At 39.9% G+C, this 27,059-nt stretch overlaps 1 pseudogene across 1 annotated transcript in view; it reads right to left on the bottom strand.

Annotated features, from left to right (window-relative positions):
* Positions 1 to 12,527: 12,527 nt before the first annotated feature.
* The window catches only part of LOC120888019 (ADP-ribosylation factor-like protein 2-binding protein pseudogene), a 28,447-nt pseudogene continuing 13,915 nt past the window's right edge, over positions 12,528 to 27,059 (bottom strand). Inside the window, exon 4 of the transcript XR_013430969.1 lies at positions 12,528 to 17,302. The product of XR_013430969.1 is annotated as an ADP-ribosylation factor-like protein 2-binding protein pseudogene (transcript). The remainder of the gene's footprint in view (positions 17,303 to 27,059) is intronic.

Here is a 27,059-nt window from a genome sequence, read left to right as displayed (position 1 = left end):
ATAACCTAATGCAGTGGTTTAATATATATTCTGTAGCATAACACCTGGAAATTTGAGCTCTCTGCACAACACTGCAGAAATGCTGATAGAAAACTTAAAATTACAGAACATATAACTTCATGCTAACTCAGATAACATCCTATTGCAGCTGCAGTACAGACCAGTACAAGGTATCTATTTAAGAAAAACACATCAGAGAAAAGTTCATCATTGAGGAAGTTTGGCATTCTAAACTGGAATAAGGCTGGCAAGATCCAATTTGGTAGAGCTCAAAAACCAAGTGTCGGGGAAAAAAATATTTTGATTTGAGTCTCTACTCTGACACTTATTAATTACATAAATCTCTTTGCCACTCTGAAACCTTAGTCTCCCCCTTTACGAAATGGGTTTAATAACAGTATTTTTTTTCCTTATGAAAAAATGAGCTGAATTGTGGGAAAATGCTTTGTAGAGTGAATACTATCTATAACACAGATGTTGTCAGTAGTTGTTGTTATAGTTAATGAAGTGTTGAAAAATTCAGCCTTTACTTTCATCACAAAAGTTTGACAGCATGAATACAATCCTAAATATAAGAGAAAAAAATTTTAAATATATATATATATATATATTTTTTTTAGTTTTCGGTGGACACAACATCTTTGTTTGTATGTGGTGCTGAGGATCCAACCCAGCCGCACGCATGCCAGGCGAGCGTGCTACAGCTTGAGCCACATACCCAGCCCCTAAGAGAAAATTTTAAAGGTACAAAGCAACACATAAAAAATGTTAAAAGAAAACTAAGTATCTATATGACATTAGAATAAGGATAGTTCTTTGGTTTTGGTGCTGGGAATTGAACCCAACAGTGCTTTCCCACTGAGCTACATCCCCAGTTCTTTTTGTTTTTCATTTTTGAGAAAGGGTCTCACTAAGTTGCTGAGGCTTACCTTGAACTTGCTATTCTCCTGCCTCAGCCTCTTGAGGCACTGTGATTATGGAGTATCATAGCACCTAGCTGATTGATGTTTTTTCTTGTATTTAAGAGAAGATGGGAGGGGAGGGGATGGGGGATAGTAGAGGATAGGAAAGGCAGCAGAATACAACAGACACTAGTATAGCAATATGTAAAACAGTGGAAGTGTAACTGATGTGATGCTGCAATCTGTATACGGGGTAAAAATGAGAGTTCATAATCCACTTGAATCAAAGTGTGAAATATGATATGTCAAGAACTATGTAATGTTTTGAACAACCAACAATAAAAATTAAAGGAATAAAAAATTTAAAAAAAGATCTATGAGGAAAGAAAAAAAAATAAAAAATTTCTGCTTAAAAAAAAATAGAATGGGAAAACAGATTTGGGGGAGGAAGCCAAGGGAGGTGAAGTCCCACTTTATTATACATACTAGCAATGTGATTTATGACTTGATGTTGACCTTGGTCACACTGGCTGAAGAGTAGAAAAAAAATAGGGTCTTGAAGTTTTAAGAATGAGCTGGGCTTGGTGGCACATGCTTGTAATTCCAGTGGCTTGTGAGGCTGAGGCAGGAGGATCATGAGTTCAAAGCCAGCCTCAGCAATGGCAAGCTGCTAAGCAGCTCAGTGAGACCCTATCTCTAAATAAAATACAAAATAGGGCTGGGGATGTGGCTCAGTGACCAAGTGCCCCTGAGTTCAATCCCCAGTGCCAAGAAAAAAAGTTCTAAGAAAGAAAAAATGAGAACTTCCATACATTGCTGGTGCTATTAGAAGTTTTTGTTTTTGTTTTTGTTTTCTAGTGGAAGTATTAATTAGAAATAATAAAACAAAGCTTTGGTTAGAAATTTGATTTTTTTTTTTTGTACTGGGGATTAAACCTAGTGGCATTCTACCCTAAGCTATGTCCCCAACCCTTTTTATTTTTGAGACAGTGTCTTGATAAGTCGCCCAGGTTGGCCTTGAACTTGTAAACTTGCGAATCTCCTATCTCTGCCACCTGAGTTGCTAGAATTACAGGCATGAGTCACTGCACCCACAGAAATGTCTATATTTTTGACCTGGCAATTCCACTTCTTGGCTTGAGAAATTCTCATATGTAAAAGAGGATATGTTTATTGCAACATTATTTGTAATATTGAAAAACTGGAAAGTGGGATGAGATATCATTTGAAACCCTGGGCACTTTGGTATCTGAAACTTGATCTTTTCTTTTCTTTTTGGCAATCCATAACTCTTTGGTAACATGTCCAAATAAAATCCCATCTTAAGCCTGTTGGAGATGATTTTTCTGTTACTTGCAACTTTATTGAGTCATGCCTGATATCTGTAGAGACTCATCAACTTAATCTAAATTGATACTCAGTTTTTTATTTAAAGGAAGAAAGTAACAATGACAAGTAAAGCCCAAATGCTTGCTCTCTAGGCCTTGAGGTCAATTAAGCCCCTTAAGCAGCATCTCTGATCTGTACAATGGATAAACTTCCAAATGAGTCTGTTGATCAAAGCACAAAACCCAATGCATGAAATGAAACAAACATAATACCTGAGATAAAAGAGATAAAAGAAAGTGTTTTATGAAATGATGTCTTACAAAGCTGTATATTCATATCAGTCAGCTCAAGGTGAAGATTTTTCTTTCACTTTGTTTACTTTAAAAGAGGAACTATTTCAAATATTCAGAAAATAGATGCCATTTTTCCACCACCCACATTTAACAGATGCCAACATCACCTGTATTTTTTCGTGTTTTTAGAAAGAAATCACATTATACATAATACTGAAATCCAATTCCCTATCCTCTTTTCCATTCTCCCTCCTCATGGTAATCACTATTTTTTTTTGGGGGGGGGATACCAGTGATTGAACCCAGGGGCACTTAACCACTGAGCCACATCCTTAGCCTTTTTTTTTTTTTTTTTTTTGTATTTTATTTAGAAACAAAGTCTCTCTGAGTTGCTTAGGGCCTTGCTGAGTTTCTGAGGCTGACTGAATTTGTGATCCTCCTGCCTCAGCCTCTGAACCGCTGGGATCACAGGCACATGCCACCTTGCCTGGCCAGTAACCACTATTCTGAAGTTGGTGTGTGTCATCCTCCGTTTGTTTTTTTATACACACACATACATAATTGTTTATATATAAAATTGTTTGAATTCGCATTTTTTGTTTACTAGAAAGTTTGGATGTCTTTTTAGATGTTTATCAACCATTAAGTTTCTACTTCTATTTGTTTCCTTTGCTCATTTTATGATTTGGCTTATCTTTTTTCTTATTGAATTGTTGGAGTTTTTTACATATCTTGGATACAAATCCATTGTTCCTTATATGTGTGACAAATACCTCCTCCCTATCCATGGCCTATCCTTACCTTGGTTTATGGTGTCATCTGTCAGAACTGTATAGGACATTTGAAATACCTTGGACATTAAAGCCAGGCTTTAATTATGCCACACTGTGGGATAACTCATTTGAGAGTTAAACATTTTAGGAGATCTGATCAGAGATCACAAAGTTATTCCAACATGGGAATGAATAATTGCCTCTAAAATAACTGAAGAAAACTTCTATTACAGGACCAAGGATATGCAGGGTACTCAAAGCTATGTGGGGATTGAGTCCAGGGCTTTGCACATGCTAGGCAAGCGCATTCTACTACCGAGCTACATCCCTAGTCTTTTTTTTTTTTTTTTTTTTTAATCTGGAAACAAGGCTAAGTTTCCCAGGTTGGCCTTGAACTTGTGATCCTCATACCTCAGCCTACCCAGCAGCTGCACTATTCTCATTTTACAGATGAAGAAACTGAGGTTCTATTTTCGTCTCCAGTTTAGAATTCTCATTCCTTATAAGGAATATTAAAATACAAAACAACTGGTGTGGTATCAATATACTTAAATCTAAACATCACTACGTATCATTGTACATATAAACAAAAGCTATAAAATACATTTTTGTATGCTGGGAATTGAACCCAGGGGCACTTCACCACTGAGCTACAGCTACAGCCCTTTTTTTTTTTTTTTTTAAGAGAGAGAGAGAGAGAGAGAGAGAGAGAGAGAGAATGAGAATTTTTTAATATTTATTTTTCATTTATCGGACACAACATCTTTGTTTGTATATAGTGCTGAGGATCGAAGCCAGGGCCGCACACATGCCAGGAGAGCGCACTACCACTTGAGCCACATCCCCAGCCCAGCTACAGCCCTTTCTATTTTTTATTTTGAAATAGGGTCTCACTTTAAATTTAGGTCCTCACTAAATTGCTGAGACTGGCCTCAAATTTATGGTCTTCATGCCTCAAATTTATATAATCCCGAGTTGCTGGGACTACTGTCATGCACCAATCTGCTGATCTACAAATAGTTTTATATAAAAATATAGTCACAAGGGCTGAGGGTATAGATCAGTGGTAGAATACTTGCCTTGCATGCTAGGCAGGTACACTATCACTGGTAGATTTAATCCCCATCGCCATCATAAAAAAAGGAAAACAAAAAACAAAACAAAGAAACAAAACTCACACATAGTTAATTTTCAGTGTTTGCAAAGGATTGGTTCTAGGATCGGTCCCTCTACTTCCATACGGAACCCAAAATCTGAGTATGCTCAAATCTCTAATATGAAAAAAGGTGTTTGCATATCACCTACACACACCTTCCTATATATCTTATCTTACATAAGTATTCTCCTGTGTACTTTTAATCATCTCCAGATTGCTTATAATACAGAATACTTTAATGCAATACAATTAAAGTGCTTTGTAAATAGTTACTATACCATGTTGCTTAGCAAATAGTGACAAGGAAAAGAGTCTGTACATATTCAGTACAGACACAACCACTGTAAGCCTGACTGTTTTTTTTTGGTGGGGGGGGGGGTACTGGGGATTGAACCCAGGGTGTTTTACCTGTGAGCTACATCCCCAGTTCTTTTTATTTATTTTTTAAATGTTGACACAGGGTCTCTCTTAGTTACTCAGGATGGCCTTGTTCTGTCTATCCTTCTCCCTCATTCTCCTGAGTCACTGAGAATACAGGTATGTATCTCAGACTCTAATTACATTTTGATCTGTGGTTGGTTGAATGGCTAAGGAATCCACAGAAATGGAGGGCTGACTATAAATGCATGTCTCCATATAGGTTTATATACATATACACACATACATGAATGACTGTGTATAAATATAATATGTGTGTGTGTGTGTGTGTGTGTGTGTATAATTTTCAACAACCTGGAAGGGGGCAGTGACTAAGTCAGTCTTTATCTTTATCTGCAATTTTTTTTTTTTTTTTTAGAATTTTTAACTTTTATTTTTTAGTTTTCGGCAGACACAACATCTTTGTTTGTACGTGGTGCTGAGGATCGAACCCGGGCCACACATATGCCAGGCGAGCGCGCTACCGCTTGAGCCACATCCCCAGGCCTATCTGCAAATTTTTTTAAAGGAAAAAAAAAATAAAAGAAGCCAGGTATGGTGGTACATACCTGTAAACCCAGCAACTCAGGGGGCTGAGGTAGGAGAATCTCAAATTCAACAGCCAGCCTAAGCCATATTCCCTAAACACTTTGGTGAGACCCTGTCTAAAAAAAAAAAAAAAAAAAAAAGGTCTGGGGATGTGGCTCAGTGGCTAAGCACCCCTGGATTTAATCCCTGGTAGAGAGAGAGAGAGTGAGAGGGAGAGGGAGGGAGGGAGGGAGGGAGAGAGAGAGAGAGAGGAGGGAAGGAATGAAGGAAGGAAAGAAAAGAAAAAAGAAAGACTGGTAGTAAATATAACAAAATTCTAGATGGTGGAAATCTGGGTGTTTTTTTTACAAAGTTTTTTGTACTTTTCTGTATTTTTTAAGTGTCTTAAAATATAAAAGAATTTCTACAGGAAAAAAATGGGAAGGAAGTACACCAAAATAGTCATAGCAATCATCTCTCCATCTTTCCTTCTGCTTTTCTATAATTTCTAGTTTATGTAATAAGGAAATCTATAATGTGAGGGAAACCACCAAATAATTTTGTTTTAAAGTTTTATTTTTAGCAAATTTAATCCTAATATCAAGAGGTAGTTGATGTCAGTGAACAATCAACACTGAACCATTTTATGCACTTTTATAAGCATTCTTACTAATGCACTGCCCTGTACCAAATATCTATAATGAAATAGGTAATAGGAAAGCCCATATTGTCCCACAATAGTCCCCTCCCCAGACAAATGTGTTTAAGCCTTCTCATGAGTTTGGATCATGTGGACATGAGTCATAAACAAGATGTCATTTATTCTTTAAGGAACAGAACATATATTTGTCTGCACGTGTGCACATTCTTAACTATTGAATTATGGTTACTGCCCAAAGACAATTGACACATTCAAAATTAGTAGAAATGAGGTATTAAACGGAATTAGCTAGGGTTCTTCTCACAATTTGTTTAATCATTCATTGCATTGATATTAACAGTTGGGTAACAGCAGGTGTGAGTTGGTAAAATGACTCTAAATCACAGTCACATGGGGGAAGTTAAAAAAAATTGTGCATCATGTGAAAACCATTTTACTTTTGTATCTCTCTGAACAACAGAAGCTTGGGTTTCCATGTCTAGTGACAGATTTATTTTAGCGTAATTGAATAATCGGAGTTTTCCACTGCCAAAAACTTTTATCCACTTCATTACTTAGAGGATTAAAAGAAAATGTGATCTGGTGTTCTATGAAGTTTTCTCTTCCCAGGGACCCAGAGAGGGAACAACTGGGAACTCATGACCCTGGACGTTATCTGTTTCCGCTGCATCTGACTGAGCACAGTATAGACTAGATCACTGCCAAGAGCTTAAATTCTGCCTCTCACCTCTATTGTTCCAGAAGGATTGAATTTTAATACTAGGGAAAGAAACCTTAGAAATCAGTGAATCTCTCTGACTTTATAGGTGAAAAAATTAGGGCACAATTTGGGCAGGAACTATGAAATTAAACTTATATGAATATTATGACCCAGCAATTCCACTCTACTCTTCCTATTTATTTATTTATTTAGGTGCTGGATTGAACTCAGGGCCTTGGGCTTGTGAAACAAGCATTCTACCAATGAGCTATGCCCCTAACCCCAGCAATTCCACTCTTATGAGATACTGAGGAAAAACCCAAAGAAACATACAAAGATGTCCACTGAAGCATTTTCCTGTTTGTAGCAGGAAAATAAAAATAAAATTGAAACAACCATAATATCCATTCGTAGAAGAATGGCTGATAAAATATAAAGTAGTCATATTGAAAAGACTATGTACTAGATAAAAGGAATGAGCTACATCTACGTGGACAAATGCTAAAACCAATTAGTAAAAAAGCCAATTTGCACAATCGGGGGGCTGGGGATGTGGCTCAAGCGGTAGCGCGCTCGCCTGGCATTCGTGCGGCCTGGGTTCGATCCTCAGCACCACATACAAACAAAGATGTTGTGCTTGCCCAGAACTAAAAAATAAATATTAAAAAGAATTCTCTCTCTCTCCCCCCCACACTCTTTCTTTAAAAAAAAATTTTTTGCACAATCAGTGAAAGTATATCTTTATATTTATATAAAAACTCATATAGTACTATTTTTACATGAGTATAATATGTGATATTTGATACGATATTTAATGCAAAAACCTTCTGAAAGGTCTAAACCTCTGTCCAATACAGTAGCTACTAGCCACATGTAGCTATTTAAATTTAAATTAAGTAAAATAGTCATATTAGCCACATTTCAAATATTCAGTAGCCACATGGGACTTGTGGTTGCTGGACTGAACTGCATAGATACACAACATTTCATAATTTCTGGTGGATCTATGGAACAATACTGGTCTAGAAAAAAAATATGTGCCAAATTGATAAAATAACCTTGCTGGATAGTTTTGGTGAAACTAAGAGTGTTGTCCAAAGACCACTATTGAGTAATTCCTACCATGAGGGTCCATTTAGGTCATGGATGGAAGGGTAAATGAATGGACAGATTAATTCATTCTTTCATACAAATGTTTAATTTATTCTGAATCACTTATTTATTGTACATTAAGCCCTGGTTCAGCTTTGGAAAGTAGTTCAATCTGATGCCATCCAGTCCCTGATGACAGAATAAGCAGGTACCTGTCCTCAACCAAGCACCAAATACCTTTTTTGTGGCAGACTTTGTGTGAGACCTGGGATCAATGATGAATGAAACAGTCATGACCCTATCCTCATAGAATATAATCCACAGCAGGATTTCTTAAAGTTATGGACTTTTGGAATGAATAATTGTTGTGAGGAACTATTCTGTGCACCATAGGATGTTTTACAGCATCCCTGGTCTCTTATTAAATACCAATAGTATCCACCCCTTGTTATGACAACCAAAAATGTCTTTGGACATTGCAAAATGTCCTCTAAGGGACAGAACTGTGCCCAGTGAGAACCACAGGAAAAGACATTAATAAAATTATAGCAAATTATTAAAGGATGGCAAATGTGCTAACCACTGTAAAGGAGATGTAAGGACACTTTGAAAGTACCTACCAGGGGTCTGACCTAATTTTTTAAGTGGTAGATGAGGATGCTCCCTGAGGATGAGACAATATTACCTCCTCTTTTGGCCAAACTTGGACTTGCCTGCCACAGACACAATTCTGAATAACAAGTCTATGCCAATAATCCGGGGGAAAAGAAAATCAGATGTCAATTTCCCCTAGGAGGGGGCTGGGGCTGTCGCTCAGTGGTAGAGCACTTTCCTAGCACGTGTGAGCACTGGGTTCAATTCTCAGCACCTTATATAAATAAATAAATAAATAAATAAAATAAAGGTCCACTGACAACTAAAAAAAAAAAAAAAATCCCTGGGAGAACAAAATTAGATTGGAGTCGTTTTTGTTGTTTTTTGTTTTTGTTTTGCATTTTGGGAATTGAACTGAGGACCTCCAGCATGCTAAATTCAAGCTCTACAATTGAAGCCACACCCCCAGTCTCCCCACTTCGTAGGCTGGTTTTTGATGCACAATTATTCATTTCAGACCTTACTATCTAAAGTACACTCAACTGGCACAGCTTGGGCAAGCTGCCATAAACTTAAGACAAAACCAGTTAGTAAAAAATGGAAGTCAGCTCACAAACCTGTGATCCTGACCACAGATCTGGGCATCATAAATAATAGAGGAGGGGTTGGGACTTTAGTTCAGTGGCAGAGTGCTTGCCTAGCACTTGTAAGGCCCTGAGTTCGGTCCTCAGCCTTGAAAAAAAAAAAAAGAGGAAAATGAAAATCAGGATTTATCTTATTTCTCAAAAGAATTTGGACAAAATTTCTGCTGTCTCCCTCCAAGCCTATTTAACAAAAATAAATCCTCATAGAAATGGAAAAGACCTGTTAGATTCCCAGGTGCCTCTATCCCCAGTGGCTATGTAGGTAGTCAGGCATCCCCAATTGGAAGATGTGATCAGATTGTTCCCTGTTCCTTTCCTTAATGAGACCAAAAGGGATTCCTTGGATCTATGGCATCTGTTTTAATATATTGAGAATTATGTTTTAAAAACATCTTTGCATCCTACTATAACTTTCTCATTTTTTTTCTCCCCTGAAAAACAATGGGCCTAGACTATGAGAGGGGGAGCTTTCTGACCTGTTGCCCTACTACTTCTTTTACAGACAAAGAGATGAAGGTCCAGAGAAAGGACATATTTGGCTCAGATATGAAGCTATTTATGGCAGAGTCATTCTGGAACTTCTTTTTTTTTTTTTTTTTCTCTCTCTCTCTTAATACTGGGGATTGAAACCCGGGGTGTTTTACCACATCCCCAGTCCTTTCTATTTTTTATTTCAAGACAGGGTCTTGCTAAATTGACCTTGAACTTATAATCCTCCTGCCTCAGCTTCCCAAGTTTTTTTTTTTTTTTTTTTTTTTGGTACCAGGGAATGAACTGAGGGGCACTCGACCACTGAGCCCTAGCCCCAGCCCTATTTTTGTGTTTTATTTAGATTCAGGATCTCATCAAGTTGCTTAGCACCTTGCCATTGCTGGGGCTTACTTTGAACTTGCAGTTCTCCTCTCGGCCCTGAAACTACTTCTTTTTTTGGGGGGTGGGGGTGGGGGTGGGGACAGTGCTGGGAATTGAACCCAGGGCTTTGTGCATGCAAGGCAAGCACTCTACCAACTGAGCTACATCCTCAGACCTCCTGAAATTTCTTGATCTCCTCTTTCCCCTGCATTTGGAAACAAAAGACCTTATATTAATTTATATATAATAAACATACTCATGTGTGTATATATATATATATATATATTTATATGTACATAAAATGCATTTATGCAGTGCAATGTGAGATACTAGAACAGAAAAAAAGACATTAGTGAAAAAAAAACAGTGAAATCCTAATGAAATTTAATTTTTTTTTTTTTTTAATGGTACTGAATATTGAACTCAGAGACATTTGACCACTAAGCTACAACCCCTGGCCCTTCTAATTTTTTACTTTGAGACAGGGTTTCATTAAGTTGCTTAGGCCAGGCTTGATCTTGCTATCCTCCTGCCTCGGTCTCCTGGGTAGAAGTGAACTGAAGAGTAGTAATGCATGAATATTGGTTTCTTAGTGTTTTTTGTTTGTTTGTTTGTTTACTGGGGATTTAATAGGAGAACTTTACCACTGAACTACATTCTTAGGTCTTTTTATTTTTTATTTTAAGACAAGGTCTTACTAAATTGCTGAGGCTGGCCTTGAATTTGTGATCCTTTTGCCTCATTTTCTGGGATTACAGGTGTGTACCACTGTTCTGGGTAAAGCCACTAATTTTAAAATATGGTAACAAAGGTATATCAAGGGGCTGGGAATGTGGCTCAGTGGCAGAGCACTTGCCTCACAAGTATGAGGCAAGTGCTTTAATCCTCAGCACCACATGATGGACACAATACCTTTATTTTATTTATTTATAATAAAATAAAGGTATTGTGTCCATCTACAACTAAAAAGAATTTAAAAAAGAAAAAAGTTCTATCCAAACAAGCTCAAACAACACGTGTTTAATAAAACAACAAAAAGAACTGAAGCCTTTCCTTTCTGCCTCGTGATTCTGCTTTTAAATTCTAAGCATATTTAATAACTCAGTGTGTATCTCTTTCTAGGTATGTTCTTTCATGTTTATTTAAACACACATACACACACAAATTCTAATTTCACCCTTCAAACAATCATATGAAGTTGACACTACAATCAAATGAGGAAACTGAGGCTTGGCCTTAACTGAGGTTAAGTCAGATCCATGCTCTTCCCAGGGTCCAATAAGTCTCAGTGAGTAGGCAAGTGGGAGCCTGCCTTGTAGGCCCCCAAGTCATGCACTCAGGAAAGGACTGCATTACATCTGCCTGGAGGACAGGGACCTCCGGATGGCACCCACAGACTAGCACAGCCCTCCTCCTTCCCTCTATCCCTGCTGGCCATGAAGGCACTGCTGGCCATGACCAAGATTGTTGTAGAAAGTAACGAGTATGATTTTGGACATGTTTCATGTTGCCATTGGTGAAGAATGGGAAGCCAGGGGGTTGTTTTCTGTAAATATCAGGAAACATAGGGGTGTGGAATTTCATAATGTGTTACAACAAGCCCATCCTGATGGGCCCACTTTTTGGGTCTTCAGAGCTGAGGATTCCAAACAAAATACATTCAGCTTTCTCTCTCAAAGCAATGTGCTCCACTTGCCAGGAATGGAATTTTCACACATTTAAGGTCAAAGTGAAATTTCTGGGAGGGATCTCAGTGAATCATAAAGCCAGTCACCACTTGCAGGGGCTCTGAATAGGAGGAAATTGGAACAACAGTATGCTGAGTTTTTCACCATTGGCCCATGGGCAGTTCAGGATATTGAGCCCTGTGTGACCTTCCCAACAGAAAATCCACCTTTGGGTCCATTAGCAGAGTGGCACTATGAATAATTCCCTGGCAAAACAAATGGTGTTATCCTTTAAAAGGGAGGAAACTAGCCCCTGTATCATTAGTCCCTGTTCATGCCAAGTCCTGCATTGAGCACCCACGTGCTCTCCCTGAACCTTTGCACCACTCTTACCCTCCCTCCCACCCCACCCCACCCCACCCCACCCCACCCCCGCCCCGCCCCCGTTTTATAGTGAAAGAAACTGAGCCCAGAGAATAGAGGTGTCTTGTCCAAAAGTCAAATTCCAAACTCAGCTGAGAAAGGATTCCAACCCCAATCCTTTGAATTTGATTCCAAAGCAGGTGTTTGTTCCAAATGTTTCAAAGTAATTTTGCAAACAAACTATATATTTTAATCTCCTAAATTAAAAAATAAATAAATAAATCGCTTTCGAAGCATATGCTATTCCCCACACTGTGGTTTATATTCTGAGACCAGATGGTAAAACAAAGCCCAACAACTGTCCCTTCCAACATTCACACAAGTTCTGGTCATACTTTTCTACACTCAAAGGGGATCTAAATAAATTCAAAGTGATGTCCAAGGCACAGATTCCACATTTCAAGTGTGGTATGTGTTTACTTTGAACCTGAATTTCTTTAATATTTGCCCTTTTCTCTCTTTAGTGAATAATCACGATATTGACTAAGAAAACACATATGTTTTCCTTTCCAATACTTTATTATGAAAAATTTAAAACAGACAAATTAAAAGACTTGTCTAAGAAATACTCACATGTATACCACCTAGATTCTTCTATTAGCATTTTACTGTATTGTTTAATTTTTTTATTGTTTACAACATGTGCCAGGGATTTTGCATGGATTATCTCAATCCTTTAAAAAAAATTCTTCAAAGCTGGTTACTATTATTGCTCCCTTTTAATGCATAAGGAAATTGAAGCTTCAAAATGTAGAATGGCAGGCAGGTGTCTACAAAGCCACTATCCACCAAACCGCTGCTCCAGTTATATTCACAAAGACGGATGCCAACTTGAGTTGCGCTGAATGGAGTTTGATCAGTTTATTTAATGTTGAAGATTTGTTTTCTGAATCAGAGGAATTTCCAGACACAAAATTCAACACTCTAAAATTCACTCTTTTGTTTTTTTTGTTTTTGAGTACTGGGGCTGAAACCCAGAGCCTCACACTGCCAAGAAAGCGCTCTACCACTGACACATGTCTAGCCCTAAAACTCATTCTTCTGTGGGATGAGTGCTACTGGCATCCACTAGGTAGAAGTCAGGAATGCTGATAAACATCTTACAATACAGAAAAACAAAGAATTATCTGGCTCAAATATCATAGTGCTAAGGGTGAAAAACCCTGACTTAGAGAGACTATCAGGATTCTTTCTTGGAAGTTACAGAGAAAGGGAAACCTGAAAGGGAAAGAATGTTCCACAACAGAAGATAGCATCCCAGGGGCGATGTGGGTTCAGGGAGAAAAGATTTACCTGGGTGATTATGGAAGTTGTTAGGCAAAACTATGGGTAGAGAAAGTTCCAATTTACTGAGACTCCTATTCCAAAAGTTAATTTGTAAATTGCTTCTTTGGCATGTCTTGGATCCCCTGCCCTCCTCCCTCCAGAAGGAGGCCATATGGTGAAAATGAAAGGCTCTGGAGACAAAAATCAGAAGACCTGGGTTGAATCCCAACTTTGCAAGGATCAGAATCACTTTTCTAGAGCCTCGTCTTCCATTTTTGAGAAACAGGGATGGAAATGCTACTCTTTCTATCACTGAAAAGAGAACAGGTGTGTGATCAGGTGTGGCTCTGCAGAGGCTCAAATGTGACTCTGAAAAGTTGAAAATAAGTGCATATTATATGCATCCAATTTTTGTTTAATATGAATATCTGCTGAGAAAATAGTCTAGAAGTAGTCACATAAAATGCTAGCACATATTGTCCTTCAGCAGGGAGAAACACAAAACAAAATAAAAATCAAATACATTGCCTTTGGTATTAGGAAATATATGTTATTGTGATGCTTAAAATTATCCTTTTAACTGGGCACATTGGCACACATTGTAATCTCAGTGACTTGGGGAGCTGAGGCAGGAGAATTACAAGTTTGAGGCTAGCCTGGGCATCTAAGGGAGGCCCTGTGTCCAAATAATTAAAAAAAAAAAAAAAAGGAGATGAGGGTATATCTCAGGGGTTAAGCTCCTCTGGGTTCAATCCCTGGTATCTCCCCCACGAAAAAAATTATCTTCTTCAACAGATACTTAATATATGAGGAAATACTTAGGATATAATTTAAGCAAAAATGAAAGCAAGATAGAAATTGTACAGACCTATGCTGTCCACTCCAGTAGCCACCAGCCCTCTGTTACTACTGAGCGCCTGGAAAGTGGCTAGTTCCACATTTGAGATGTGCAAACATGAAAAAAAATCTCATTAATATTTTCATATTGGGCTGGGGATATAGCTCAGTTGGTAGAGTGCTTGCCTTGCATGCACAAGGCCCTGGGTTGGATTCCCAGGACCACAAAAAATACATATATATATATATATATATATATATATATATATATATATATATATATCTTAATATTGGTTATATGATAAAATGACAATATTGTGGATATGTTGGATTAAATAAAATATATTATTGAGTTAATTTTACTTGTCTTAATTTTTCTTTAATGAGGCTACTAAAACATTTTAATTTACATATGTGGCTCACATCTGTTGTTTACATACTTCTTTTGAACAGTTTGATATAGATAATATAAACTTGGCTGTAAAATGAAAAAAAAATGCAGATTAGAAAAAAAAATTGAGTGGAAAAATACCAAGCCTATCACTGGGATTGAATCTAAATGATAAGATTATGGGTGACTTTTTCAGCTTCTTGGCAATTTTCTGGGCTCTCCAAATGTTCAATGGGATGCAGATATCCCTGTGATAATCTGGAAAAGGGAGAAGGAGGTTAGACTCTCTTCTATCCCCAGGGCTACAACAGTTCTTTCTTCAAATGATTATATTGTACAGGAACTGTTATTTTGGGAATTAAAAAGTGATATTCCAGCTAGCCAAACTCTCCTTTGGGCCTGGGTGTAAAGAGGAAGGTCCCATACCCTGCTCCCTCTCCCCATGGGGACAGGGGCATCTTTCTTGGGTCTTCCCCACAAAAGGGGAACCAAGGGTGTGAAGAGTGTGAGAAGCAGTCATGGATGCTCAGAACATCCCTGGGCAAGGAAGTGAGTCACCCAGTGAGTCAGTCCCCGCCCTGCTTTCATTTTTGGTATTGTTCCATGTGGCTGCTACTCTTTGTCACCCTTTCCCCCTGAACCACACATGCAGCCTTGAGGTGGTTAAAGCAGATCTGGCTGAGAAGGGCTTCTGGGGGCCGAGCACTGAAATGGTCATTCACGGAGCTGCCCATGGTATCACAGGTTCTCCTTTCAAACCTCAGGTCAACCCAATCAATATGGCATTATTGATCTTTTTTCTGGCAAATCACCTCAAATTTTACTCATGCTGTGAAAGTAATAAACGACATGTTAGTACAGAAAAACGCATAGCTTTTAAGGTATAACTCAACCTTTAAAACCAGAATAGCTAAGTGAAAGGCAGTACAGGTTCTTATTTTTACTATTAAAAAAAAAATCAAAAGTACACATTGGAAATTGAACCGCTTTTTTCTTCTTTCTAGAAATGTGACATACAAATTTTCTGGTCAATAACAGTCTACAAAATATTATACTGAACCAAAGCTGACAGAGGACCAGTAAAACTGTCTACTGCCTCCTACTCATGCTGAGCTAGAGCAGTGAACACCATTTTGGTAGGAGAGATTCTGACAAGAAGAAGAAATTGTAGAGTTCCTCCCTACCCCAACAGAAAATCTAACCAACTGGCTTACACAGAAAGGGTCTTAAGCAAACGTGTGACCACACATCTGATGTGCTACAGCAGGGTAGCTTCAGCCTATTTCGAGCACTCGGCAGACATTCATGGGTGCCAGTAAAACAGGTGCATCAATGTGAAAAGCATTTTTGCCTTCATAGCACTAAGGACTAAAAAACACACTGCATATAATACTTGGATCTTTAGGTGGATAATCATGGAAGTTTCAAAATCATGTCCACTAAATTAGCCTGAGTTTTCATCTATAATTTTTTTAAAAAAATAATCCTTGAAAGAGACTTCTAGAACAGTGGAACTCTATCAGGACCAACAGAAGACAGTGTTACAAGGACTGCATATGTTAAGGCTGGGAGTCGATTTTCACACATATCTTTTAGGTAAAGGTCATCTTTCTTGGTTGATCCCTACAGCCAACACAAGCTGTGATCAGAGGAGATACAGAAATCTTAGGACAGGCAGCTGGCTCCAGTAACTCCCTAGATAAATACTCCCAAACAAAAACCCCATTGAGGGCAAAGGACTGAAACTCTGATCCCTATAAAAAAGAATGATGAGGCACAAAGGACTCACGCAAAGACTGCTGGGAAGAAGAGGATTCATGGTAGTGGTTATACATACCAACATGTACTGGGGAAGGGCCCCCAGGTGGAATGGCTACCTGGGCCTGATCCAAAGGAGTTTGATTCAAGCACCTGAGAGGTGACTAGTTGAGGAAGGGAGGAATAGTAATACAAGATGGCATTTTAGGAGAAATGGGTCCAAAAGGGTCACAGGGCTTCAGAACAGAATCTTTCCAAGAGGTACTCCTTTTGGTCATCTTTAGCTAAAGTCTCTTGGAGTCTATTGGACTGGGGACATCCAGAATGATTCCATTCATTGCTTGGAGAATGGGACCTAGTGCCGCAGACTGTTTTGGGAAGCTGATGTAGATAATTTATACAGCCAAGTCATCACTAAAACACTGCTTAACTCCAGTCCTCAGCTTTTCATTTCTGCTCTGTAATCCAGAAACATTTCTTAAAAAGCCAGAAAATTTGCAAATGTGAGTAGCATGTCAAATATGTCACCAGTCACTTCATCTTTATGATGCTGTAATGTAGTTGTGAAAGGCACCAAGTTAAATCCAAGGATCCATTCCAGCAGCTGTTCTTCAGTATATTTTTCCACTAGAGTAATATGTTCATTAAAAATGGGTATGTAGACAAGTTTATTTTCTTCTGTGTCTTCAAACTCCTGATAGTACTTTTTCATGAAATTTCTTTGCAATAAGTGGAATTTATCATTCATGACAATGTCCTCTAAATGTCCAACCACAACATGAAATTGTGCATCAGATTCAGAGGAGAAGGACAGCATTAAACTCTCTCTAGTGTAGCCATTGCCAGTGTGCCCCATCCCCTGCACCCCAGGCCCAGCCTGAATCCCACCTGCATCAAGGGCATCTGGGAGACCTTACTGCCCGGCCATCTCAGCACCTCCACACAGCCGGGCCTCCTCATCCAGCCAGACCACTCTGCTACTTCAGGTCCAAATGTCAACATGGGCATTATTGGCAGTCCTGTTTGACAGAGGAGGAAACTGAGAGGTTAAATACTTGGCTGAGGGCTCTCCACTGGGAAGAGGCTTAGGTGAGATTCAAATTCAGGCCTGACTCCTAAGCCTGAGTTCCAAAATGTGGCTGGACTCCACTGCTCTGCTTTCCACAGAGTTCTAATCTAGGTCTGCCCTGGACAAGATGGGGAAGTAATTAACTGTTGTCTTCCAAGTTTCCATCACCCTATATAGTTCATTCACCCAAGGCCCTCATATGGTCTGTTTGCTCTCTTAACAAAACAGGTCTCTGGGAAAGAGTTTAAGAGTGATATCTGGGACTGAGATAGAGCCTAGCATGTATGAAACCCTGGGTTTAATTCCCAGCACTTAAAAAAAAAAGTCTGATATCATACACTGCAATATGAAATTAGGTCCACCCTTACTCCTTCAAGAAGAGTTCTATTCCAGTTGTGGGGTGAAAGACTAAAAGGAGGGCCCTGGGGTTGTGGCTCAGCGGTAGAACGCTCACTTAGCATGTGCGAGGCACTGGGTTGATCCTCAGCACCACATTTAAAAAAAGTAAATAGGGCTGGGGATGTGGCTCAAGCGGTAGCACGCTCGCCTGGCATGCATGCGGCCCGGGTTCGATCCTCAGCACCACATACCAACAAAGATGTTGTGTCTGCCGAGAACTAAAAAATAAATATTAAAAAAAATTCTCTCTCTCTCTCTCTCCTCTCTCACTCTCTCTTTAAAATAAATAAATAAATAAATAAATAAAAGTAAATAAATAAAATAAAGGTATTGTGTCCAACTACAACTAAAAAAAATAAAAGTTAAAAAAAAAAAAAAAGACTAAAAGGAATTTCTGCCATTGGGAGCACGGAATGTTTAGGGGAAAAACAAAACTCTAGCTCTGACCCCTTCTAAACCACATTATAAGCTATCCTCACCTATCTACTTGGTAGTCCAGTCTTATCTTGAGTTTTTGCAGGGGGTGGGTGGGGCAAGGGCCAGTAAGTAGATGCTCATGTGATGTAGCTGCCACAAGAATGCCACCCCCTCACAGATTCCACCAGCCAAGAGTCATGCCTAGGGATTAAGCATTCTCCATTCTTTTGAATTTCTTGGTAATTCAATGTTTTTAGAGATAACACATTCACATGGTTCAAAAATTACACACACACACACACACACACACACACACACACACACACACACAATTGAAAAATATTGCTAGGCACATGTCTTACGCCTATGATCCCAGCAACTTGGGAGGCTGAGGAAGAAGGATCACAAGTTACAGGTCAGCCTTAGCAACTTAGTAAGGCTCTAAACAACTCAGTAAGACCCTGTCTCAAAATAACAAATAAAAAAGGGTTGGAGATGTGACTCAGTAGTAAAGCACTCCTGGACTAAAAAAGAAAGAAAGAAAAGAAAAATATCTTTGACCAAGTCCTTCTTCTACCTAGTTCCTACCTTACCCCCAGTCTCTGTTATTAATTTCTGTGTATCTTTGCAGTTTCTTCATACCATATACAAATAAATAAAACACACACACACACACACACACACACACACACACACACACACACCCTTCTTTTTATATAAAAGTTGCAGATTGTATAAAAGTAACCAGGCTAGAGTAAGAACTTGAGTGAAAAGGAGTCTATGAGTCTATGGGTATTTTCTTCCTGGGGACACCAGGTAGGCCTTTTCCTTTTTAAAAAAAGTCCAACTTGATGAAATACAAATACAGTCAAATTCACCCTTTTTAGTGAACAGTTCAGTGAGTTTAGACAAATGCATATAGTCATGCAGCTACTACCACCATTGAGATGCAGAACAGTCCACCTCCCCACAGTTTTCTTCAGGCCCCTTAGATCATTCTCCACTGCCACCCACAGCCCTAACCTCTTGACACGTTCTTCTCTGTCCTTACATCTTTGCCTTTTCCAGGATTTCATAAAAATTTTATCATACAAAATGCAATTTTGGGGGGTCTGACTGTTTTTTTTTCCACTTACTTAGCATAATGCATTTGAGATTCATCCCTGTTGTTATGTATGTTGTGTCTGTCACTAGTCTGTTCCTTTGTACTGGTGAGTTATATTCCATTAAATGGATGTATCACAACTTGCTTTTCATAAATCAGTTGAAGAACGTTTCTGTTGTTCACAGTTTGAGGCTTTAAGAATTCACATATTCACATGGAGGTTTTTGTGCAGACACATTAATTTCTTTGGGGTGAATACATAGGAGTGGAATTGCTCTGGTTGTTTGGTTGGGGTTTATTTATTTATTTATTTATTTATTTATGGCACTGGGATTAAATCTGGATTGTGGCACTTTACCACTGAGCCACATCCTTGGTTTTTTTGTTTTTTTTTTTTTTTGTGGGGAGGGGAGACAGGGTTGCCCTAAGCTACCCAGCCTAGTCTCAAACTTGTGATCCTCCTGCCTCAGCCTCCCAAGTGGATATGATCACAGGTGTGTACCTCTGCACCCTGCTTTTATCTAATTTTAATCTCTACAATAGCCCTCTTTCCTGGTCTGCCAGCCTCCTTCCAAGAGGGGAAATCTGGTCATGGCCTTCTTTCCACATCACTTAGCAGATAAGCTGCAGAGATAGAATTCGAACTCAGATCTGAAAACAAACCCCTCCTGCTAGGAACTAAAACATAATGCAGATTTCCTGCCATTATGTTCAAAGGGGCCAAAGGCAACTACAGAATAAAGGCTGAAGGGATTAATAAAACACAAATCTCACCTTTTTTTTTCTAATTTTGGCTCCCTTACAAGAATTCTGACTTGTGCTAGGAGGAAACCCTAGCGGGGGCCCCTGTAAACTGACAGTATGCTCTACTGCCTCGAGACTACCAACTTTCCCAAAGGGAATGACTCCTGGTGTTTATCAGTGGGTATGGAATGTACTCTTGAAAGTTTATAGTTCACTTAACATGTATCATCTCATCAGAGAACAACTTCACAAGGGGTGGTCCTGCCTCTCCCTGCAATCCACCCACAGAGCCACCAACACCTGGCCAGCTGCAGGCAGAGGGAACTTATTTGTGTGCCTTCCCCATGTGCAGTGACAACCTGGCAATTCTAAGCACCCGCCTGGCATGCCTGGATTGACAGGGTGATAGCCTGGAAAAGACACGGGCCTAGGACTCCGGTCCTTCCCTTGAGAGTTTGTGGAAGGCCCCCAGGAGACTTGCAGCAAATTTTGGCCTCTTCAACTTCTTGAACAGAAGAGACAGGTACTACCTGGAGGTCAGACTACCACCATGTGCTGGCTATGTGTACAAGGAAGCCGTTTCCTGACTCTGTGCCTTCAGTTTCCATATTCAAGAAAGTAGACCAGATTCAAAGACACTGGATACGATGTAATGGTAAACATAGCCTTTCTTGGGTTAGGTGTAGATAGCTCAGTGTAGAGCAACTTGCCCAGCATGCAGAAGGCCCTAGGTTCAAGCCCCAGCACCAAAAATGAACAAAAAAGTAGCCTTTCTTTCAGTTGAAATAGGAGGGATTAAGGAGAAATGTCCTCAGTCCCTTGGCTGCCCAGAGATCTGCCATCCCCAAGCTAAGATGAGATTTAGAGTCAGGGAGAAGCTGCTGGAAGCATCTGGGAAAGGTCTGAATCTTATTGATGACACAAGGCAAGTCACATAAAGGGAGCAGGGAGAATTTTGAATTTGGTCATGGAATAAATGGATTCTCTACCTCATACCCATCATAGGAGTGTATCGGTCTCTATGAAGTGGGAACAATAGTTCCTGTCTCCTTAGGTTGTGGGGATACTGACCTGGGGAGCGTGTTTATCTTGCTTAAGTGTCTCACTGGAATGAAACAAGACCATGGTGTGAGCCAGAGATCTCACATGCATTCCACCTGGCCTACACACAAAGTGACAACTCATTCTGAGTTGTTCAAAATTCAGAACATATTGCATTAAACATTCTAAATGTCCTTTTTTTTTTTTTTGTAATAGGGATTGACTCCAGGGTACTTTATTACTGAGCAACATCTCCAGTCCCTTTTTGTTTTTATTTTGAGATAGGGTCTTGCTAAATTGCTGAGACTGGCCTTGAACTTGCTATCCTTCTGCCTCAGGGTCCTGAGTAGTTGGGATTATAGGCAAGCACTGCCAGGCCTGGCTTAGAATTTCTTGAAAACTGAAGAACCCAGCAACTCTGTGCTCACATGAGCAGCTGGTATCAAAGAGCTAGAGATGAGTGGTAGCAGTTTCTCTCAATGAATCAAACACTTGACACTTTGTCATAGTCCCTATCACGCCCTCTTACAACCTACCTGTCCACTTCAGCCCTTGAATTGCCTGCCTGACCTATGAAGCATTGGAGTTTGCAATCCTTGATGTAAACACACTCTAATCTGTGAAGAGGTTTTTTTGTTGTTTGTTTGTTTGTTTGTTTGATGCTGAGGATAAAACCAGGGCTTCATGCATGCTAGGTGAGTGCTCTGCCACTGAGCTACATCCCCTATTCTTAGAGATGAAACTTTTAAAAGCTGTTCTTAGGGGGATTGGGATTTAGCTCAGTGGAAAAGTGCTTGCTTAGCATACATAAAGCCCTGGATTCAATCCCAGGAAAAAAATATTTAAAAACTGCTCTTAGGTTGCTCCCTTTCAAATAGTCCAAGATAGGAACATTTTAGTGGCTATGAAGCACTATCAATTCTCTTACTGGTATTCTTCATTAAAAAAAAAAAAAATCAAAGTAGCACCAGGCATAGCAGCACATGCCTATAATCCCGGCAGCTCAGGAGGCTGAGGCAGGAGGATCATGTGTTCAAAGCCAGCCTTAGCAATTTAGTGAGGCCCTAAGCAACTCAGTGAGACCCTGTCACTAAATAAAATACAAAAAGGGTGGCAGATGTGGCTCAGTGGTTAAGCTCTCCTGGGTTCAATGCCTGGTACCAAAGGAAAAAAAAAAAATCAAAAAAACTAAAGTAGCCAGCCACAGTGGTACACACCTGTAATCCCAGCAGGTGAGAAGTCTGAGGCAAAAGGATCACAAGGTCAAAGCCAGCATCAACAACCTAGTGAGATCGTGTCTCAAAATAAATATGAAAAGAGCTGAGGGATGTGGCTCAGTGGTTAAGCATCCTGGATTCAATCCCCAGTAGAAAAAAAAACCCTAAAATAATATGAACAGTTAGAATCTACCTTGTTTGCCATAAAACTAAAATATTGTCATTGTTTATAAAAACAAACAACAACAAACCCAAACCCAAATGATTTCCTTCTGAATTGACTCTCAAAGCACAAATTCCAATTACAAGAAGTAACAGAAAGTGAATTTTCAGAAGTTTAAGCAGAGAGAGGGAGAGAGAGAGAAAGAGAAGGGAAGTCTGATTTAATGACTTCTGTAATCAAATTGAAGGCCAGTGGGAGTGGCTGGTTCAAATGGATTCAGAGACTCTGGTCTTGAAGTCAGAGCTCTATAAATCAACTTCCTTCTCTCAGGCTAGCTTCTCTGAGTACAGGAAGAAACCAGCAAAGGCCCTTCTGAGCTCACATCCTTACTGTGTGAAACCCAAAAGGGGAGAAGTGAAGAGGAATATAGAGTATTCTCTTTTCCATCCACTGGAAAAAAAATTCTAGGGAAGAATTCCAATTGGCTTGACTTGGTTTCTATTCCTGCTTGTGGGCCAATCAGGGGCCTGTTCCTGGAAGAAAAAAGGAGGGCCTGGCACAGTGCCATCATTAGGTTGCTTGCTCTTTGTGGGTTTTAATGATTTCCAGGTTGGGAAGCTCATCTTTGCAGCCTGTTTTTGGTACCAATTATAGTAATCACAATAGCTCACTATGTTCCAGGCACTGTTTTAATTGCTTAGCATATTAAATGTATATGTATACATGCATATTATCTCATTAATCTTTTCACACACACACACACACCCCGCCCCCAATCCTCCCATCAGGGAGTTTTACAAATGCAGAAACAAAGACATGAAGTAGTTAAGTAGTTGAGACACTTGTCCAAGTGGCAGACCTGGGCTGTGAACCCAAGCAGTCTGGCCAGAAATCATAGGTTTAGTCTTATCACAATTGACCATCTAAGACAATTATACATTAGCCTATAAAAGATTTGTCAAAAATGCCTGTGTGCTAGCAGGGTACAAAAGTATGACCACAAATAGTGCAGCTTTCCATCTGTGAGTGTGGGTGGGGGAACTAGGTGAGAGATCCCCAAGATTCCTGTCATGCTAGCTGCCTGTTCTGCTGGGGAAGTTGGCTTTGATCTACCCAGGGAGACACTGGGCACAGCATTGTTTATCTAGCCCTCCACCAGCCCACTTGGCTCTGACTCCCCTTCTACTGCATTTTTACTTCCAACCAAGTCTGTCTCCAGTGACCCAAACCCTGCATCAGTAATCAGAATAATCATATTTTGATTTTTTTTTTGTTTTGTTTTATGTTCCTAGTTCAGACTCTGTTCCTAAGAGAATACCAAGAGCACTGTGTTTGTTGATTGTCTGGGTTTTAAAATTCAATTCAATTGAAAAAATGTGTAGTGAGATTCTATCCTGACTATGTGGGCCTGGGATTTTAGCAATAAATGAGAAGCAGATTCTCTCCTAAAAAAAAAAAAAAAAAAAATAGGCTACATAAAAAAATAAATCTTTATATCTAAACCACCCTGTTTGGGATTAGGCAAAAGCTTGATTGTCTGGGTCCCTTCAAAGTTCTAAAACTTTGCCCTATGGGCCTCAGCCAGTCTAATAGCTCTATGTTGCTTGAAGCCCTTCTCCATGCCCTACCCCCACCCAAGTGTTTAATTTCTCCACCTGGAGAAATTCAGCTTGTCTATTTTTTTCTAGGGCTCCACACCATTTCTTTAGAATGACCCTTTATCCAAAATTCTTGATAGGCTTGGGCAGCCATGTTTTGTCACATGACTTGCCTCCTGACCACAGCTGATTTGCTCTGACTTATCACCTGACCCAGGGCTACTCATCCAATCAACTTCTATTTGCTTGAGATTCTAACCTAAAAGAGAGTGAGTAAGGATGGCTGGCCTAGAGGAGGAGGGTATCCTAATGTTGAGGTGTGAAGCTTACATCAGGCATAATCCTAATAAGAGAGGGAAGACAGAGAATGAAGTCTACAAAGAGAAAGAAGCAGAGATAAGACACCATCGGTGAGGCATTGCTATGAGAGAGGAAAGGAGGAAAATAGGGGAGTGATGACCAATTATCAGGTGGGGCCCCAAATCCTGGACCTGGGTGACTTGTGGACCTTTCAATAAACCTCCCAATTTGAGTAAGTTTGACATGACCTCAGTTTCTTGCAACAAGACAAACTATGACTCAAATATCTAAATATTTTGTCCATGCCATTATTATCACAGTAATTATAAAGGGCAGATATCATTTTTTCCTATCCCCAACAGCTGGTGATACCTTTTTACTCATCTTTCTGTCTCCACAACTGTCCCTTGCCTCTCTGCCTAGCACATGGTCTGTGCTCTATTAAAGTTTAATAAAGGCAGGACTGTAGCTCTGTGGTAGACCATGTGCTAAGCATGAGGCTTTGGGTCAGTCCCCAAGACCAAAAAAAAAAAAAAAGATACAAAAACTTGATGAAGGATGTTTCCCTTCTCTAAATTTCTCTGCCTGGCTTTCCAGTCTTCCCCCATCTGGCCCCATATCTAACCTCATTTCCCACGACTCCTCACTACACACCCTTTGCTGTGGTTAAACCAGTCTCACCGAGAGAGATCCAGCTCATTTCTTTGGGCCTTTCCTCATGTTGGAATGCCCTCCTCCCCCTTCTTCACCTATTTATCCTTCTAATATGAGCCACCTCCTTCCCCATTCACTCCTCAAATATTTACCAAGTGCCCACTCTATGTCAGGCATTATGCTAAGTGCTGGGCTCCCGTGGAGAACAAAACAGATACACATTCTGCCACCATGTTGCTTACTGTCTCCTAAACCTTCTCCTTGAAGCTTCTCCAAAGCCCCACAACCCATGCATAACCCCCACTCATCTGTTTCTTCTCTTACCTCTTCTAAGATTAATTCTTAGGACCTCACACCACCATTTATTAAGTTTCTCTTGAGTTTATTTTGCCCACCAAGCCATCTCTTACCAAATGGATTTTATGTGTCTTGAGGGCTAGAACCAGAAAAAAATTTTAAAAATATAAATTAAAGAATTTATATTTGTGTGGCTCAGCACTGAGGACACAGTAGGCACTTAAAAATTACTCTTTGCTGCCTGCCTGCTTGATTGGAAATGCCTCCTGTCCTCCTGGCCTGGAAAGTGGAAGGACAGGGAGTTATTTGTCTGTCTTCGCCATCCCAGGAATAAACATTCTCCTGGGTTTAGCTGATCCCTATAACCCTGGCCATAAGGCACCATCTAAATCCAGGGTAGAGATGAACAAATAGAGGTTTTATTTGTTCTGTTTATTCCCGGGTGCTCTGGGGAGGGCTTTGCAGACCTCCTCACCACAAACCCATGCTAACAAACAAGAAGCCACTTTTCTGGCAGCCTCCAGTACAGCGTCCTTTTACCTATGTGTCAACTCCCTTGTCTCCAGCCCTTCTGAAAGACAGCTTTCAGCTCTGTGTCTTTACTGGGTGGGAGGGGAAAAAAATAGGGGCCCAAATTTCATTCTCTCCCCAGACATACAAGCAAAGGTGGTTCATTCCAGACTGACCCAGCAAAACCTCACCACAGAATCTCTCTGCACAAAGAAAGTGCCTTTTGGAAACACAAAGTTACTCTTTCAACTAAAGAAGGGGAAAAAATAATCCTCCAACCAACCCCCAACCTGCACTTAGCCAAGATCCTGAGGTTGATGGTAGGATGGAAGTGAATCATTTCTCTTTTCTCTTTGCATCAGTGACAGACGGCTGTGAGTACTAGGTCCCCAGAAGAGGCCTCATGCCATGTATATTTCTAATTCTGACTCCCCCTTTTTTTTCTTTTTCGGTACTGGGGATCAAACTCAGGAGCATTCTGCTTCTGAGCTACCTTCCCGGATCTTTTATTTTATTTTAAGACAGCGTTTTCCTAAATTGCCCAGGCTCCCCTCAAATTTACAATCCCCCTGTCTCAGCCTCCTGAGTTGCTGGGATTACACGCAAAGCCCCCACTACACAGGCCCTTTTCTCTTATAAGCAAGACTGTCTTCACTAATGCAGGATGGGAATTGGGTTCAACCCAGATGGCTGAGTCCAGAATCTTACAGTTCTGAGACAGAAGCTCTTGTATGGCTGTGCCTCTTCCATCTAAACTAGCTCCTTCTCTCTTTAGGACTCTGGGACTGAAGCCAACTTCCTGGGGTCACTGCCCCTGGATAAACTAGCTCCTTCTCTCTGTCCCCTGTTTGAGAGGCACCACCGTGCCTTCAAAGAGGAAGTTTTCACTTGGGTATCCTAAGTGATAACTATTACCACTTTTTGGGGGGTGGGGTTCCAGGGATTGAAACCAGGGATGCTTAACCACTGAACCATTTCCCGGCCCTTTTGATTTTGAGACAGTTGCTCAACTAAGTTGCCTCTTGCTAAATTGCTGGCTTTGAACTTGCGATCCTCCTGCTTCAGCCTGGGTACTACCACTTCTTGAGCAAAGGTCTCCTAAGTCTTGGCCCTTGCTTAGACATACTTTATATGTTTTTCAGTGGATTCTTAAAAGCAAGAAAGAAAACAAAAAATCCTATGATGTAGGTGCTATGATTGTTTCTATTTTTCAGATATATATTTTTCATCCACAGCTGCAAGTGGCTGAGGGAGCTCTGGAC

The sequence above is a fragment of the Ictidomys tridecemlineatus genome, chromosome 15, assembly GCF_052094955.1.
Source record: "Ictidomys tridecemlineatus isolate mIctTri1 chromosome 15, mIctTri1.hap1, whole genome shotgun sequence".
In the NCBI taxonomy this organism is placed as follows: domain Eukaryota; kingdom Metazoa; phylum Chordata; class Mammalia; order Rodentia; family Sciuridae; genus Ictidomys; species Ictidomys tridecemlineatus.
This window is presented reverse-complemented; position numbering and strand designations above follow the sequence as displayed.